Source organism: Nicotiana sylvestris, chromosome 3, assembly GCF_000393655.2.
Source record: "Nicotiana sylvestris chromosome 3, ASM39365v2, whole genome shotgun sequence".
Classification (NCBI taxonomy): Eukaryota; Viridiplantae; Streptophyta; class Magnoliopsida; order Solanales; family Solanaceae; genus Nicotiana; species Nicotiana sylvestris.
Genome location: NC_091059.1, coordinates 85330398 through 85350566, shown reverse-complemented (window position 1 = coordinate 85350566; position 20169 = coordinate 85330398).

Genomic DNA, 20169 nt, shown 5'->3' with positions numbered 1-20169 from the left:
CAACCTTGATAGAACGACGACGGGCTGTTGTTTCGATAAGTTCGAAAAAACACACTTCAAGGGCAAGGGCCTTCGCCATCAAAAAAGAAAGGTTCGACCTCGATCGAACGACGATGGGCTATTTTTCGATAATTTTGAAATAACACCCTTCAAGGCCAAGGGCCTTCGCCATTAAAAAATAAAGGTTCGACCTCGATAGAACGACGACGGGCTGTTGTTTCGATAAGTTCGAAAAAACACCCTTCAAGGGCAAGGGCCTTCGCCATCAAAAAGAAAGGTTCGACCTCGATCGAGCGATGACTGGCAGTTATTTCGATAAGCTCAAAATAACACCCTTCAAGGACAAGGTCATTCGCCATCAAAAAAGAAAGGTTCGACCTCGATCGAACAACGACGGGCTGTTATTTCAATAATTTCAAAATAACACCCTTCAAGGCCAAGGGCCTTCGCCATTAAAAAATAAAGGTTCGGCCTCGATAGAACGATGACGGGCTGTTGTTTCGATAAGTTCGAAAAAACACCCTTCAAGGGCAAGGGCCTTCGCCATTAAAAAATAAAGGTTCGACCTCGATAGAACGACGAAGGGCTGTTGTTTCGATAAGTTCGAAAAAAAACCCTTCAAGGGCAAGGGCCTTCGCCATCAAAAAAGAAAGGTTCGACCTTGATCGAACGACGACGGGCTGTTATTTCGATAATTTTGAAATAACACCCTTCAAGGACAAGGGCCTTCGCCATCAAAAAATAAAGGTTCGACCTCGATCGAACGACGATGGGCTATTATTTCTATATGTTCGACATAACACCCTTCAAGGCCAAGGGCCTTCGTCATTAAAAAATAAATGTTCGAACTCGATAGAATGACGACGGGCTATTATTTCGATAAGTTCGAAAAAACACCCTTCAAGGGCACGGGCCTTTGCCATTAAAAAAGAAAGGTTCGACCTCGATCTAACGACGACTGGCTGATATTTTGATAAGTTCGAAATAACACCCTTCAAGGCCAAGGACCTTCTCCATCAAAAAAGAAAGGTTCGACCTCGATCGAACGACGATGGGCTGTTATTTCGATAAATTTGAAATAACACCCTTCAAGGCCAAGGGTCTTCCCCATCTAAAAGGAAAAGTTCGACCTCGATCGAACGACGACGGGCTGTTTGATAAGTTCGAAATAACACCCATCAAGGCCAAGGGCCTTCACCATCAAAAAAGAAAGGTTCGACCTCGATCGAACGACGACGGGCTATTTTTTCGATAAGTTCGAAATAACACCCTTCAAGGCCAAGGGCCTTCGCCATAAAAAAAGAAATGTTCGACCTCGATCGAACGACGACGGGTTGTTATTTCAATAATTTCGAAATAACACCCTTCAAGGACAAGGGCCTTCGCCATTAAAAAATAAAGGTTCGGCCTCGATAGAACGATGACGGGCTGTTGTTTCGATAAGTTCGAAAAAACACCCTTCAAGGGCAAGGGCCTTCGCCATCAAAAAGAAAGGTTCGACCTTGATCGAACGACGACGGGCTGTTATTTCAATAATTTTGAAATAACACCCTTCAAGGCTAAGGGCCTTCGCCATTAAAAAATAAAGGTTCGACCTCGATAGAACGACGACGGGCTGTTGTTTCGATAAGTACGAAAAAACACCCTTCAAGGGCAAGGGCCTTCGCCATCAAAAAAGAAAGGTTCGACCTTGATCGAACGACGACGGGCTGTTATTTCGATAATTTTGAAATAACACCCTTCAAGGCCAAGGGCCTTCGCCATTAAAAAATAAAGGTTCGGCCTCGATAGAACGACGACGGGCTGTTGTTTCGATAAGTTTGAAAAAACACCCTTCAAGGGCAAGGGCCTTCGCCATCAAAAAAGAAAGGTTCGACCTTGATCGAACGACGACGGGCTGTTATTTCAATAATTTTGAAATAACACCCTTCAAGGCTAAGGGCCTTCGCCATTAAAAAGAAAGGTTTGACCTCGATCGAACGACGACGGGCTATTTTTTCGATAAGTTCGAAATAACACCCTTCAAGGCCAAGGGCCTTCGCCATAAAAAAGAAAGGTTCGACCTCGATCGAACGACGACGGGTTGTTATTTCAATAATTTCGAAATAACACCCTTCAAGGCCAAGGGCCTTCGCCATTAAAAAATAAAGGTTCGGCCTCGATAGAACGACGACGGGCTGTTGTTTCGATAAGTTCGAAAAAACACCCTTCAAGGCCAATGGCCTTCGCCATCAAAAAAGAAAGGTTCGACCTTGATCGAACGACGACGGGCTGTTATTTCGATAAGTTCGAAATAACACCCTTCAAGGCCAAGGGCCTTCGCCATTAAAAAATAAAGGTTTGACCTTGATAGAACGACGACGGGCTGTTGTTTCGATAATTTCGAAAAAACACCCTTCAAGGGGAAGGGCCTTCGCCATCAAAAAAGAAAGGTTCGACCTCGATCGAACGACGATGGGCTATTTTTTGATAATTTTGAAATAACACCCTTCAAGGACAAGAGCCTTCGCCATTAAAAAATAAAGGTTCGACCTCGATAGAACGACGACGGGCTGTTGTTTCGATAAGTTCGAAAAAACACCCTTCAAGGGCAAGGGCCTTCGCCATCAAAAAAGAAAGGTTCGACCTCGATCGAACGACGACAGGCTGTTATTTTGATAAGTTCGAAATAACACCCTTCAAGGCCAAGGACCTTCGCCATAAAAAAAGAAAGGTTCGACCTCGATCGAACGACGACAGGCTGTTATTTCAATAATTTCGAAATAACACCCTTCAAGGCCAAGGGCCTTCGCCATTAAAAAATAAAAGTTCGACCTTGATAGAACGACGATGGGCTGTTATTTCGATAAGTTCAAAAAAACACCCTTCAAGGGCAAGGGCCTTCGCCATCAAAAAAGAAAGGTTCGACCTCGATCGAACGACGACGGGCTATTTTTTCGATAAGTTCGAAATAACACCCTTCAAAGCCAAGGGCTTTCGCTATCAAAAAAGAAAGGTTCGACCTCGATCGAACAACGACGGGCTGTTATTTCAATAAGTTCGAAATAACACCCTTCAAGGCCAAGGGCCTTCCCCATCTAAAAGGAAAAGTTCGACCTCGATCGAACGACGACGGGCTGTTTGATAAGTTCGAAATAACACCCTTCAAGGCCAAGGGCCTTCACCATCAAAAAAGAAAGGTTCGACCTCGATCGAACGACGACGGGCTATTTTTTCGATAAGTTCGAAATAACACCCTTCAAGGCCAAGGGCCTTCGCCATAAAAAAAGAAATGTTCGACCTCGATCGAACGACGACGGGTTGTTATTTCAATAATTTCGAAATAACACCCTTCAAGGACAAGGGCCTTCGCCATTAAAAAATAAAGGTTCGGCCTCGATAGAACGACGACGGGCTGTTGTTTCGATAAGTTCGAAAAAACACCCTTCAAGGGCAAGGGCCTTCGCCATCAAAAAAGAAAGGTTCGACCTTGATCGAACGACGACGGGCTGTTATTTCAATAATTTTGAAATAACACCCTTCAAGGCTACGGGCCTTCGCCATTAAAAAATAAAGGTTCGACCTCGATAGAACGACGACGGGCTGTTGTTTCGATAAGTTCGAAAAAACACCCTTCAAGGGCAAGGGCCTTCGCCATCAAAAAGAAAGGTTCGACCTTGATCGAACGACGACGGGCTGTTATTTCGATAATTTTGAAATAACACCCTTCAAGGCCAAGGGCCTTCGCCATTAAAAAATAAAGGTTCGACCTCGAAAGAACGACGACGGGCTGTTGTTTCGATAAGTTTGAAAAAACACCCTTCAAGGGCAAGGGCCTTCGCCATCAAAAAAGAAAGGTTCGACCTTGATCGAACGACGACGGGCTGTTATTTCAATAATTTTGAAATAACACCCTTCAAGGCTAAGGGCCTTCGCCATTAAAAAGAAAGGTTCGACCTCGATCGAACGACGACGGGCTATTTTTTCGATAAGTTCGAAATAACACCCTTCAAGGCCAAGGGCCTTCGCCATAAAAAAGAAAGGTTCGACCTCGATCGAACGACGACGGGTTGTTATTTCAATAATTTCGAAATAACACCCTTCAAGGCCAAGGGCCTTCGCCATTAAAAAATAAAGGTTCGACTTGATAGAACGACGACGGGCTGTTGTTTTGATAAGTTCGAAAAAACACCCTTCAAGGGCAAGGGCCTTCGCCATCAAAAAGAAAGGTTCGACCTTGATCGAACGACGACGGGCTGTTATTTCGATAATTTTGAAATAACACCCTTCAAGTCCAAGGGCCTTCGCCATTAAAAAATAAAGGTTCGACCTCGATAGAACGACGACGGGCTGTTGTTTCGATAAGTTTGAAAAAACACCCTTCAAGGGCAAGGGCCTTCGCCATCAAAAAAGAAAGGTTCGACCTTGATCGAACGACGACGGGCTGTTATTTCGATAATTTTGAAATAACACCCTTCAAGGCCAAGGGCCTTCGCCATTAAAAAATAAAGGTTCGACCTCGATAGAACGACGACTGGCTGTTATTTCGATAAGTTCGAAAAAACACCCTTCAAGGGCAAGGGCCTTTGCCATCAAAAAAGAAAGGTTTGACCTTGATCGAACGACGACAGGCTGTTATTTTGATAATTTCGAAATAACACCCTTCAAGGCCAAGGGCCTTCGCCATTAAAAAAGAAAGGTTCGACCTCGATCGAACGACGACGGGCTGTTATTTCAATAATTTCGAAATAACACCCTTCAAGGCCAAGGGCCTTCGCCATTAAAAAATAAAAGTTCGACCTTGATAGAACGACGATGGGCTGTTATTTCAATAAGTTCAAAAAAACACCCTTCAAGGGCAAGGGCCTTCGCCATCAAAAAGAAAGGTTCGACCTCGATCGAACGACGACGGGCTATTTTTTCGATAAGATCGAAATAACACCCTTCAAAGCCAAGGGCTTTCGCTATCAAAAAGAAAGGTTCGACCTCGATCGAACAACGACGGGCTGTTATTTCAATAAGTTCGAAATAACACCCTTCAAGGCCAAGGACCTTTTCCATCAAAAAAGAAAGGTTCGACCTCGATCGAACGACGACGGGCTGTTATTTCGATAAATTTGAAATAACACCCTTCAAGGCAAAGGGCCTTCCCCATCTAAAAGGAAAAGTTCGACCTCGATCGAACGACGACGGGCTGTTTGATAAGTTCGAAATAACACCCTTCAAGGCCAAGGGCCTTCACCATCAAAAAAGAAAGGTTCGACCTCGATCAAACGACGACGGGCTATATTTTTGATAAGTTTGAAATAACACCCTTCAAAGCCAAGGGCCTTCGCTATCAAAAAAGAAAGGTTCGACCTCGATCGAACAACGACGGGCTGTTATTTCAATAATTTCAAAATAACACCATTCAAGGCCAAGGGCCTTCGCCATTAAAAAATAAAGGTTCGACCTCGATAGAACGACGACGGGCTGTTGTTTCGATAAGTTCGAAAAAACACCCCTCAAGGGCAAGGGCCTTCGCCATCAAAAAGAAAGGTTCGAACTTGATCGAACGACGACGGGCTGTTATTTCGATAATTTTGAAATAACACCCTTCAAGGCCAAGGGCCTTCGCCATTAAAAAATAAATGTTCGACCTCGATAGAATGACGACGGGCTATTATTTCGATAAGTTCGAAAAAATACCCTTCAAGGGCACGGGCCTTCGCCATTAAAAAAGAAAGGTTCGACCTCGATCTAACGACGACTGGCTGATATTTTGATAAGTTCGAAATAACACCCTTCAAGGCCAAGGGCCTTCGCCATAAAAAAGAAAGGTTCGACCTCGATCGAACGACGACGGGTTGTTATTTCAATAATTTCGAAATAACACCCTTCAAGGCCAAGGGCCTTCGCCATTAAAAAATAAAGGTTCTACCTCGATAGAACGACGACGGGCTATTGTTTCGATAAGTTCGAAAAAACACCCTTCAAGGGCAAGGGCCTTCGCCATCAAAAAGAAAGGTTCGAACTTGATGGAACGACGACGGGCTGTTATTTCGATAATTTTGAAATAACACCCTTCATGGCCAAGGGCCTTCGCCATTAAAAAATAAATGTTCGACCTCGATAGAACGACGACGGGCTGTTGATTCGATAAGTTCGAAAAAACACCCTTCAAGGGCAAGGGCCTTCGCCATCAAAAAGAAAGGTTCGAACGACGACGGGCTGTTATTTCGATAATTTTGAATTAACACCCTTCAAGGCCAAGGGCCTTCGCCATTAAAAAATAAATGTTCGACCTCGATAGAATGACGACGGGCTATTATTTCGATAAGTTCGAAAAAACACCCTTCAAGGGCACGGGCCTTCGCCATTAAAAAAGAAAGGTTCGACCTCGATCTAACGAAGACTGGCTGATATTTTGATAAGTTCGAAATAACACCCTTCAAGGCCAAGGACCTTTTCCATCAAAAAAGAAAGGTTCGACCTCGATCGAACGACGACGGGCTATTATTTCGATAAATTTGAAATAACACCCTTCAAGGAAAAGGGCCTTCCCCATCTAAAAGGAAAAGTTCGACCTCGATCGAACGACGACGGGCTGTTTGATAAGTTCGAAATAACACCCTTCAAGGCCAAGGGCCTTCTCCATAAAAAAGAAAGGTTCGACCTCGATCGAACGACGACGGGTTGTTATTTCAATAATTTCGAAATAACACCCTTCAAGGCCAAGGGCCTTCGCCATTAAAAAATAAAGGTTAGGCCTCGATAGAACTACGACGGGCTGTTGTTTCGATAAGTTCGAAAAAACACCCTTCAAGGGCAAGGGCCTTCACCATCAAAAAAGAAAGGTTCGACCTTGATCGAACGACAACGGGCTGTTATTTCAATAATTTTGAAATAACACCCTTCAAGGCTAAGGGCCTTCGCCATTAAAAAATAAAGGTTCGACCTCGATAGAACGACGACGGGCTGTTGTTTCGATAAGTTCGAAAAAACACCCTTCAAGGGCAAGGGCCTTCGCCATCAAAAAAGAAAGGTTCGACCTTGATCGAACGACGACGGGCTGTTATTTCGATAATTTTGAAATAACACCCTTCAAGGCCAAGGGCCTTCGCCATTAAAAAATAAATGTTCGACCTCGATAGAATGAGGACGGGCTATTATTTCGATAATTTCGAAAAAACACCCTTCAAGGGCATGGGCCTTCGCCATTAAAAAAGAAAGGTTCGACCTCGATCTAACGACGACTGGCTGATATTTTGAAAAGTTCGAAATAACACCCTTCAAGGCCAAGGGCCGTCGCCATCAAAAAAGAAAGTTTCGACCTCGATCAAACGACGACTGGCTGTTATTTCAATAATTTCGAAATAACACCCTTCAAGGCCAAGGGCCTTCGCCATTAAAAAAGAAAGGTTCGACCTCGATCGAACGACGACGGGCTGTTATTTCAATAATTTCGAAATAACACCCTTCAAGGCCAAGGGCCTTCGCCATTAAAAAATAAAGGTTCGACCTTGATAGAACGATGACGGGCTGTTGTTTCGATAAGTTCTAAAAAACACCCTTCAAGGTCAAGGGACTTCGCCATCAAAAAAGAAAGGTTCGACCTCTATCGAACGACGACGGGCTATTTTTTCGATAAGTTCGAAATCAAACCCTTCAAAGCCAAGGGCCTTCGCTATCAAAAAAGAAAGGTTCGACCTCGATCGAACGACGACGGGCTGTTATTTCAATAATTTCAAAATAACACCCTTCAAGGCCAAGGGCCTTCGCCATTAAAAAATAAAGGTTCGACCTCGATAGAACGACGACGGGCTGTTGTTTCGATAAGTTCGAAAAAACACCCTTCAAGGGCAAGGGCCTTCGCCATCAAAAAAGAAAGGTTCGACCTTGATCGAACGACGACGGGCTGTTATTTCGATAATTTTGAAATAACACCCTTCAAGGCCAAGGGCCTTCGCAATTAAAAAATTAATGTTCGACCTCGATAGAATGAGGACGGTCTATTATTTCGATAAGTTTGAAAAAACACCCTTCAAGGGCACGGGCCTTCGCCATTAAAAAAGAAAGGTTCGACCACGATCTAACGACGACTGGCTGATATTTTGATAAGTTCGAAATAACACCCTTCAAGGGCAAGGGCCTTCGCCATCAAAAAAGAAAGTTTCGACCTCGATCGAACGACGACGGGCTATTATTTCGATAAGTTCGAAATAACACCCTTCAAGGCCAAGGACCTTCGCCATAAAAAAAGAAAGGTTCGACCTCGATCGAACGACGACGGGCTGTTATTTCAATAATTTCGAAATAACACCCTTCAAGGCCAAGGGCCTTCGCCATTAAAAAATAAAGGTTCGACCTTGATAGAACGATGACGGGCTGTTGTTTCGATAAGTTCGAAAAAACACCCTTCAAGGGCAAGGGCCTTCGCCATCAAAAAAGAAATGTTCGACCTCTATCGAACGACGACGGGCTATTTTTTCGATAAGTTCGAAATCACACCCTTCAAGGCCAAGGGCCTTCGCTATCAAAAAAGAAAGGTTCGACCTCGATCGAACGACGACGGGCTGTTATTTCAATAATTTCAAAATAACACCCTTCAAGGCCAAGGGCCTTCGCCATTAAAAAATAAAGGTTCGACCTCGATAGAACGACGACGGGCTGTTGTTTCGATAAGTTCGAAAAAACACCCTTCAAGGGCAAGGGCCTTCGCCATCAAAAAGAAAGGTTCGAACTTGATCGAACGACGACGGGCTATTATCTCGATAATTTTGAAATAACACCCTTCAAGGGCAAGGGCCTTCGCCATCAAAAAAGAAAGGTTCGACCTCGATCGAACGACGACGGGCTGTTGTTTCGATAAGTTCGAAAAAATACCCTTCAAAGCCAAGGGCCTTCGCCATCAAAAAAGAAAGGTTCGACCTTGATCGAACGACGACAGGCTGTTATTTCAATAATTTTGAAATAACACCCTTCAAGGCTAAGGGCCTTCGCTATTAAAAATAAAGGTTCGATCTCGATAGAACGACGACGGGCTGTTGTTTCGATAAGTTCGAAAAAACACCCTTCAAGGGCAAGGGCCTTCGCCATCAAAAAGAAAGGTTCGACCTTGATCGAACGACGACGGGCTGTTATTTCGATAATTTTGAAATAACACCCTTCAAGGCCAAGGGCCTTCGCCATTAAAAAATTAATGTTCGACCTCGATAGAATGAGGACGGGCTATTATTTCGATAAGTTCGAAAAAACACCCTTCAAGGGCACGGGCCTTCGCCATTAAAAAAGAAAGGTTCGACCTCGATCTAACGACGACTGGCTGATATTTTGATAAGTTCGAAATAACACCCTTCAAGGCCAAGGGCCTTCGCCATCAAAAAAGAAAGTTTCGACCTCGATCGAACGACGACGGGCTATTATTTCGATAAGTTCGAAATAACACCCTTCAAAGGCCAAGGGCCTTCGCCATTAAAAAAGAAAGGTTCGACCTCGATCGAACGACGACGGGCTGTTATTTCAATAATTTCGAAATAACACCCTTCAAGGCCAAGGGCCTTCGCCATTAAAAAATAAAGGTTCGACCTTGATAGAACGATGACGGGTTGTTGTTTCGATAAGTTCGAAAAAACACCCTTCAAGGGCAAGGGCCTTCGCCATCAAAAAAGAAATGTTCGACCTCTATCGAACGACGACGGGCTATTTTTTCGATAAGTTCGAAATCACACCCTTCAAGGCCAAGGGCCTTCGCTATCAAAAAAGAAAGGTTCGACCTCGATCGAACGACGACGGGCTGTTATTTCAATAATTTCAAAATAACACCCTTCAAGGCCAAGGGCCTTCGCCATTAAAAAATAAAGGTTCGACCTCGAGAGAACGACGACGGGCTGTTGTTTCGATAAGTTCAAAAAAACACCCTTGAAGGGCAAGAGCCTTCGCCATCAAAAAGAAAGGTTGGAACTTGATCGAACGACGACGGGCTGTTATTTCGATAATTTTGAAATAACACCCTTCAAGGCCAAGGGCCTTCGCCATTAAAAAATAACGGTTCGACCTTGATAGAACGACGACGGGCTGTTATTTCGATAAGTTCGAAAAAACACCCTTCAAGGGCAAGGGCCTTCGCCATCAAAAAAGAAAGGTTCGACCTCGATCGAACGACGACGGGCTATTTTTTCGATAAGTTCGAAATAACACCCTTCAAAGCCAAGGGCCTTCGCTATCAATAAAGAAAGGTTCGACCTCAATCGAACAACGACGGGCTGTTATTCAATAATTTCAAAATAACACCCTTCAAGGCCAAGGGCCTTCGCCATTATAAAATAAAGGTTCGACCTCGATAGAACGACGACGGGCTGTTGTTTCGATAAGTTCGAAAAAACACCCTTCAAGGGCAAGGGCCTTCGCCATCAAAAAGAAAGGTTCGAACTTGATCGAACGACGACGGGCTGTTATTTCGATAATTTTGAAATAACACCCTTCAAGGCCAAGGGCCTTCGCCATTAAAAAATAAATGTTCGACCTCGATAGAATGACGACGGGCTATTATTTTGATAAGTTCGAAAAAACACCCTTCAAGGGCACGGGCCTTCGCCATTAAAAAAGAAAGGTTCGACCTCGATCTAACGACGACTGGCTGATATTTTGATAAGTTCGAAATAACACCCTTCAAGGCCAAGGGCCTTCGCTATCAAAAAAGAAAGGTTCGACCTCGATCGAACAACGACGGGCTGTTATTTCAATAAGTTCGAAATAACACCCTTCAAGGCCAAGGGCCTTCGCCATTAAAAAATAATGGTTCGACCTTGATAGAACGACGACGGGCTGTTGTTTCGATAAGTTCGAAAAAACACCCTTCAAGGGCAAGAGCCTTCGCCATCAAAAAAGAAAGGTTCGACCTCGATCGAACGACGACGGGCTATTTTTTCGATAAGTTCGAAATAACACCCTTCAAGGCCAAGGGCCTTCGCTATCAAAAAAGAAAGGTTCGACCTCGATCGAACAACGACGGGCTGTTATTTCAATAATTTCAAAATAACACCCTTCAAGGCCAAGGGCCTTCGCCATTAAAAAATAAAGGTTCGGCCTCGATAGAACGACGACGGGCTGTAGTTTCGATAAGTTCGAAAAAACACCCTTCAAGGGCAAGGGCCTTCGCCATCAAAAAAGAAATGTTCGACCTTGATCGAACGACGACGGGCTGTTATTTCAATAATTTTGAAATAACACCCTTCAAGGCCAAGGGCCTTCGCCATTAAAAAATAAAAGTTCGACCTCGATAGAACGACGATGGGCTGTTGTTTCGATAAGTTCGAAAAAACATCCTTCAAGGGCAAGGGCCTTCGCCATCAAAAATAAAGGTTCGAACTTGATCGAACGACGACGGGCTGTTATTTCGATAATTTTGAAATAACACCCTTCAAGGCCAAGGGCCTTCGCCATTAAAAAATAAATGTTCGACCTCGATAGAATGACGATGGGCTATTATTTCGATAAGTTCGAAAAAACACCCTTCAAGGGCACGGGCCTTCGCTATTAAAAAAGAAAGGTTCGACCTCGATCTAACGACGACTGGCTGATATTTTGATAAGTTCGAAATAACACCCTTCAAGGCCAAGGGCATTCGCCATCAAAAAAGAAAGGTTCGACCTCGATCGAACGACGACGGGCTATTATTTCGATAAGTTCGAAATAACACCCTTCAAGGCCAAGGACCTTCTCCATCAAAAAAGAAAGGTTCGACCTCGATCGAACGACGACGGGCTGTTATTTCTATAAATTTGAAATAACACCCTTCAAGGCCAAGGGCCTTCCCTATCTAAAATGAAAAGTTCGACCTCGATCGAACGACGACGGGCTGTTTGATAAGTTTGAAATAACACCCTTCAAGGCCAAGGGCCTTCACCATCAAAAAGAAAGGTTCGACCTCGATCGAACGACGACGGGCTATTTTTTCGATAAGTGCGAAATAACACCTTTCAAGGCCCAGGGCCTTCGCCATAAAAAAAGAAAGGTTCGACCTCGATCGAACGACGACGGGTTGTTATTTCAATAAATTCGAAATAACTCCCTTCAAGGCCAAGGGCCTTCACCATTAAAAAATAAAGGTTCAGCCTCGATAGAACGACGACGGGCTGTTGTTTCGATAAGTTCGAAAAAACACCCTTCAAGGGCAAGGGCCTTCGCCATCAAAAAAGAAAGGTTCGACCTTGATCGAACGACGACGGGCTGTTATTTCAATAATTTTGAAATAACACCCTTCAAGGCTAAGGGCCTTCGCCATTAAAAAATAAAGGTTCGACCTCGATAGAACGACGACGGGCTGTTGTTTCGATAAGTTCGAAAAAACACCCTTCAAGGGCAAGGGCCTTCGCCATCAAAAAAGAAAGGTTCGACCTTGATCGAACGACGACGGGCTGTTATTTCGATAATTTTGAAATAACACCCTTCAAGGCCAAGGGCCTTCGCCATTAAAAAATAAATGTTCGACCTCGATAGAATGACGACGGGCTATTATTTCGATAAGTTCGAAAAAACACCCTTCAAGGGCCCGGGCCTTCGCCATTAAAAAAGAAAGGTTCGACCTTGATCTAACGATGACTGGCTGATATTTTGATAAGTTCGAAATAACACCCTTCAAGGCCAAGGGCCTTCGCCATAAAAAAGAAAGTTTCGACCTCGATCGAACGACGACGGGCTGTTATTTCAATAATTTCGAAATAACACCCTTCAAGGCCAAGGGCCTTCGCCATTAAAAAAGAAAGGTTCGACCTCGATCGAACGACGACGGGCTGTTATTTCAATAATTTCGAAATAACACCCTTCAAGGCCAAGGGCCTTCGCCATTAAAAAATAAAGGTTCGACCTTGATAGAACGACGACGGGCTGTTGTTACGATAAGTTCGAAAAAACACCCTTCAAGGGCAAGGGCCTTCGCCATCAAAAAAGAAAGGTTCGACCTCTATCGAACGACGACGGGCTATTTTTTCGATAAGTTCGAAATCACACCCTTCAAGGCCAAGGGCCTTCGCTATCAAAAAAGAAAGGTTCGACCTCGATCGAACGACGACGGGCTGTTATTTCAATAATTTCAAAATAACACCCTTCAAGGCCAAGGGCCTTCGCCATTAAAAAATAAAGGTTCGGCCTCGATAGAACGACGACGGGCTGTTGTTTCGATAAGTTCGAAAAAACACCCTTCAAGGGCAAGGGCCTTCGCCATCAAAAAAGAAAGGTTCGACCTTGATCGAACGACGACGGGCTGTTATTTCAATAATTTTGAAATAACACCCTTCAAGGCTAAGGGCCTTCGCCATTAAAAAATAAAGGTTCGACCTCGATAGAACGATGACGGGTTGTTGTTTCGATAAGTTTGAAAAAACACCCTTCAAGGGCAAGGGCCTTCGCCATCAAAAAAGAAAGGTTCGACCTTGATCGAACGACGACGGGCTGTTATTTCGATAATTTTTAAATAACACCCTTCAAGGCCAAGGGCCTTCGCCATTAAAAAATAAATGTTCGACCTCGATAGAATGACGACGGGCTATTATTTTGATAAGTTCGAAAAAACACCCTTCAAGGGCACGGGCCTTCGCCATTAAAAAAGAAAGGTTCGACCTCGATCTAACGACGACTGGCTGATATTTTGATAAGTTCGAAATAACACCCTTCAAGGCCAAGGGCCTTCGCCATCAAAAAAGAAAGTTTCGACCTCGATCGAACGACGATGGGCTATTATTTCGCTAAGTTCGAAATAACACCCTTCAAGGCCAAGGACCTTCTCCATCAAAAAAGAAAGGTTCGACCTCGATCGAACGACGACGGGCTGTTATTTCGATAAATTTGAAATAACACCCTTCAAGGCCAAGGGCCTTCCCCATCTAAAAGGAAAAGTTCGACCTCGATTGAACGACGACGGGCTATTTGATAAGTTCGAAATATCACCCTTCAAGGCCAAGGGCCTTCGCCATCAAAAAAGAAAGGTTCGACCTCGATCAAACGACGACAAGCTATTTTTTCGATAAGTTCGAAATAACACCCTTCAAGGCCAAGGGCCTTCGCCATCAAAAAGAAAGGTTCGACCTTGATCGAACGACGACGGGCTGTTATTTCGATAATTTTGATATAACACCCTTCAAGGCCAAGGGCCTTCGCCATTAAAAAATAAAGGTTCGACCTTGATAGAACAACGACGGGCTGTTATTTCGATAAGTTCGAAAAAACACCCTTCAAGGGCAAGGGCCTTCGCCATCAAAAAAGAAAGGTTCGACCTCGATCGAACGACGACGGGCTATTTTTTCGATATGTTCGAAATAACACCCTTCAAAGCCAAGGGCCTTCGCTATTAAAAAAGAGAGGTTCGACCTCGATCGAACAACGACGGGCTATTATTTCAATAATTTCAAAATAACACCCTTCAAGGCCAAGGGCCTTCGCCATTAAAAAATAAAGGTTAGACCTTGATAGAACGACGACGGGCTGTTGTTTCGATAAGTTCGAAAAAACACCCTTCAAGGGCAAGGGCCTTCGCCATCAAAAAGAAAGGTTCGAACTTGATCGAACGACGACGGGCTGTTATTTCGATAATTTTGAAATAACAGCCTTCAAGGCCAAGGGCTTTCGCTATTAAAAAATAAATGTTCGACCTCGATAGAATGACGACGGGCTATTATTTCGATAAGTTCGAAAAAACACCATTCAAGGGCACGGGCCTTCGCCATTAAAAAAGAAATGTTCGACCTCGATCTAACGACGACTAGCTGATATTTTGATAAGTTCGAAATAACACCCTTCAAGGCCAAGGGCCTTCGCTATCAAAAAAGAAATGTTCGACCTCGATCGAACAACGACAGGCTGTTATTTCAATAAGTTCGAAATAACAACCTTCAAGGCCAAGGGCCTTCGCCATTAAAAAATAAAGGTTCGACCTTGATCGAACGACGACGGGCTATTATTTCGATAAATTTGAAATAACACCCTTCAAGGCCAAGGGCCTTCCCCATCTAAAAGGAAAAGTTCGACCTCGATTGAACGACGACGGGCTATTTGATAAGTTCGAAATATCACCCTTCAAGGCCAAGGGCCTTCGCCATCAAAAAAGAAAGGTTCGACCTCGATCAAACGACGACAGGCTATTTTTTCGATAAGTTCGAAATAACACCCTTCAAGGCCAAGGGCCTTCGCCATCAAAAAAGAAAGGTTCGACCTTGATCGAACGATGACGGGCTATTATTTCGATAATTTTGATATAACACCCTTCAAGGCCAAGGGCCTTCGCCATTAAAAAATAAAGGTTCGACCTTGATAGAACGACGACGGGCTGTTGTTTCGATAAGTTCGTAAAAACACCCTTCAAGGGCAAGGGCCTTCGCCATCAAAAAAGAAAGGTTCGACCTCGATCGAACGACGACGGGCTATTTTTTCGATAAGTTCGAAATAACACCCTTCAAGGCCAAGGGCCTTCGCTATCAAAAAAGAAAGGTTCGACCTCGATCGAACAACGACGGGCTGTTATTTCAATAATTTCAAAATAACACCCTTCAAGGCCAAGGGCTTTCGCCATTAAAAAATAAAGGTTCGGCCTCGATAGAACGACGACGGGCTGTTGTTTCGATAAGTTCGAAAAAACACCCTTCAAGGGCAAGGGCCTTCGCCATCAAAAAAGAAATGTTCGACCTTGATCGAACGACGACGGGCTGTTATTTCAATAATTTTGAAATAACACCCTTCAAGGCCAAGGGCCTTCGCCATTAAAAAATAAAAGTTCGACCTCGATAGAACGATGATGGGCTGTTGTTTCGATAAGTTCGAAAAAACACCCTTCAAGGGCAAGGGCCTTCGCCATCAAAAAGAAAGGTTCGAACTTGATCGAACGACGACGGGCTATTATTTCGATAATTTTGAAATAACACCCTTCAAGGCCAAGGGCCTTCGCCATTAAAAAATTAATGTTCGACCTCGATAGAATGAAGACGGGCTATTATTTCGATAAGTTCGAAAAAACACCCTTCAAGGGCACGGGCCTTCGCCATTAAAAAAGAAAGGTTTGACCTCGATCTAACGACGACTGGCTGATATTTTGATAAGTTCGAAATAACACCCTTCAAGGCCAAGGGCATTCGCTATCAAAAAAGAAAGGTTCGACCTCGATCGAACGACGACGGGCTATTATTTCGATAAGTTCGAAATAACACCCTTCAAGGCCAAGGACCTTCTCCATCAAAAAAGAAAGGTTCGACCTCGATCGAACGACGACGGGCTGTTATTTCGATAAATTTGAAATAATACCCTTCAAGGCCAAGGGCTTTCCCCATCTAAAAGGAAAAGTTCGACCTCGATCGAACGACGACGGGCTGTTTGATAAGTTCTAAATAACACCCTTCAAGGCCAAGGGCCTTCACCATCAAAAAAGAAAGGTTCGACCTCGATCGAACGACGACGGGTTATTTTTTCGATAAGTTCGAAATAACACCCTTCAAGGCCAAGGGCCTTCGCCATAAAAAAGAAAGGTTCGACCTCGATCGAACGACGACGGGTTGTTATTTCAATAATTTCGAAATAACACCCTTCAAGGCCAAGGGCCTTCGCCATTAAAAAATAAAGGTTCGACCTCGATCTAACGATGACTGGCTGATATTTTGATAAGTTCGAAATAACACCCTTCAAGGCCAAGAAAGAAAGTTTCGACCTCGATCGAACGACGACGGGCTGTTATTTTGATAAGTTCGAAATAACACCCTTCAAGGCCAAGGACCTTCGCCATAAAAAAAGAAAGGTTCGACCTCGATCGAACGACGACGGGCTGTTATTTCAATAATTTCGAAATAACACCCTTCAAGGCCAAGGGCCTTCGCCATTAAAAAATAAAGGTTCGACCTTGATAGAACGACGACGGGCTGTTGTTACGATAAGTTCGAAAAAACACCCTTCAAGGGCAAGGGCCTTCGCCATCAAAAAAGAAAGGTTCGACCTCTATCGAACGACGACGGGCTATTTTTTCGATAAGTTCGAAATCACACCCTTCAAGGCCAAGGGCCTTCGCTATCAAAAAAGAAAGGTTCGACCTCGATCGAACGACGACGGGCTGTTATTTCAATAATTTCAAAATAACACCCTTCAAGGCCAAGGGCCTTCGCCATTAAAAAATAAAGGTTCGGCCTCGATAGAACGACGACGGGCTGTTGTTTCGATAAGTTCGAAAAAACACCCTTCAAGGGCAAGGGCCTTCGCCATCAAAAAAGAAAGGTTCGACCTTGATCGAACGACGACGGGCTGTTATTTCAATAATTTTGAAATAACACCCTTCAAGGCTAAGGGCCTTCTCCATTAAAAAATAAAGGTTCGACCTCGATAGAACGACGACGGGTTGTTGTTTCGATAAGTTCGAAAAAACACCCTTCAAGGGCAAGGGCCTTCGCCATCAAAAAAGAAAGGTTCGACCTTGATCGAACGACGACGGGCTGTTATTTCGATAATTTTTAAATAACACCCTTCATGGCCAAGGGCCTTCGCCATTAAAAAATAAATTTTCGACCTCGATAGAATGACGACGGGCTATTATTCTGATAAGTTCGAAAAAACACCCTTCAAGGGCACGGGCCTTCGCCATTAAAAAAGAAAGGTTCGACCTTGATCTAACGACGACTGGCTGATATTTTGATAAGTTCGAAATAACACCCTTCAAGGCCAAGGGCCTTCGCCATCAAAAAAGAAAGTTTCGACCTCGATCGAACGACGACGGGCTATTATTTCGATAAGTTCGAAATAACACCGTTTAAGGCCAAGGACATTCTCCATCAAAAAAGAAAGGTTCGACCTCGATCGAACGACGACGGGCTGTTATTTCGATAAATTTGAAATAACACCCTTCAAGGCCAAGGGCCTTCCCCATCTAAAAGGAAAAGTTCGACCTCGATCGAACGACGACGGGCTATTTGATAAGTTCGAAATATCACCCTTCAAGGCCAAGGGCCTTCGCCATCAAAAAAGAAAGGTTCTACCTCGATCGAACGACGACAGGCTATTTTTTCGATAAGTTCGAAATAACACCCTTCAAGGCCAAGGGCCTTCGCTATCAAAAAGAAAGGTTCGACCTCGATCGAACGACGATGGGCTGTTATTTCAATAATTTCAAAATAACACCCTTCAAGGCCAAGGGCCTTCGCCATCAAAAAAGACAGGTTCATCCTTGATCGAACGACGATGGTCTGTTATTTCGATAAGTTCGAAATAACACCCTTCAAGGCCAAGGGCCTTCACCATCAAAAAAGAAAGGTTCGACCTCGATCGAACGACGACGGGCTGTCATTTCGATAAGTTTGAAATAACACCCTACAAGGCCAAGGACCTTCCCCATAAAAAAGGAAAGGTTCGACCTTGATCGAACGACGACGGGTTGTTATTTCAATAAGTTCAAAATAACACCCTTCAAGGCCAAGGGTTTTCGCCATCAAAAAAGAAAGGTTCGACCTCGATCGAACGACGACGGGCTGTTATTTTGATAAGTTCGAAATAACACCATTCAAGGCCAAGGACCTTCGCCATCAAAAAAGAAAGGTTCGACCTCGATCGAACGACGACGGGCTGTTATTTCAATAATTTCGAAATAACACCCTTCAAGGCCAAGGGCCTTCGCCATTAAAAAATAAAGGTTCGGCCTCGATAGAACGACGACGGGCTGTTGTTTCGATAAGTTCGAAAAAACACCCTTCAAGGGCAAGGGCCTTCGCCATCAAAAAAGAAAGGTTCGACCTTGATCGAACGACGACGGGCTGTTATTTCGATAATTTTGAAATAACACCCTTCAAGGCCAAGGGCCTTCGCCATTAAAAAATAAAGGTTCGACCTCGATAGAACGACGACGGGCTGTTGTTTCGATAAGTTCGAAAAAACACCCTTCAAGGGCAAGGGCCTTCGCCATCAAAAAAGAAAGGTTCGACCTTGATCGAACGACGACGGGCTGTTATTTCGATAATTTTGAAATAACACCCTTCAAGGCCAAGGGCCTTCGCCATTAAAAAATAAAGGTTCGACCTCGATAGAACGACGACGGGCTGTTATTTCGATAAGTTTGATATAACACCCTTCAAGGACAAGGGCCTTCGCCATCAAAAAAGAAAGGTTCGACCTTGATCGAACGACGACAGGCTGTTATTTTGATAAGTTCGAAATAACACCCTTCAAGGCCAAGGGCCTTCGCCATTAAAAAAGAAAGGTTCGACCTCGATCGAACGACGACGGGCTGTTATTTCAATAATTTCGAAATAACACCCTTCAAGGCCAAGGGCCTTCGCCATTAAAAAATAAAGGTTCGACCTTGATAGAACGACGACGGGCTGTTGTTTCGATAAGTGCGAAAAAACACCCTTCAGGGGCAAGGGCCTTCGCCATCAAAAAGAAAGCTTCGACCTCGATCGAACGACGACGGGCTATTTTTTCGATAAGTTTGAAATAACACCCTTCAAGGCCAACGGCTTTCACCATCAAAAAAGAAAGGTTCGACCTCGATCGAACGACGACGGACTGTCATTTCGATAAGTTCGAAATAACACCCTACAAAGCCAAGGACCTTCCCCATAAAAAAAGGAAAGGTTCGACCTTGATCGAACGACGGCGGGTTGTTCTTTCAATAAGTTCAAAATAACACCCTTCAAGGCCAAGGGTTTTCGCCATCAAAAAAGAAAGGTTCGACCTCGATCGAACGACAACGGGCTAATATTTTGATAAGTTCGAAATAACACCCTTCAAGGCCAAGGACCTTCGCCATAAAAAAAGAAAGGTTCGAGCTCGATCGAACGACGACGGGCTGTTATTTAAATAATTTCGAAATAACACCCTTCAAGGCCAAGGGCCTTCGCCATTAAAAAATAAAGGTTCATCCTCGATAGAACGACGACGGGCTATTGTTTCGATAAGTTCGAAAAAACACCCTTCAAGGGCAAGGGCCTTCGCCATCAAAAAAGAAAGGTTCGACCTTGATCGAACAACGACGGGTTGTTATTTCGATAATTTTGAAATAACACCCTTCAAGGCCAAGGGCCTTCGCCATTAAAAAATAAAGGTTCGACCTCGATAGAACGACGACGGGCTGTTGTTTCGATAAGTTCGAAAAAACACCCTTCAAGGGCAAGGGCCTTCGCCATCAAAAAGAAAGGTTCGACCTTGATCGAACGACGACGGGCTGTTATTTCGATAATTTTGAAATAACAC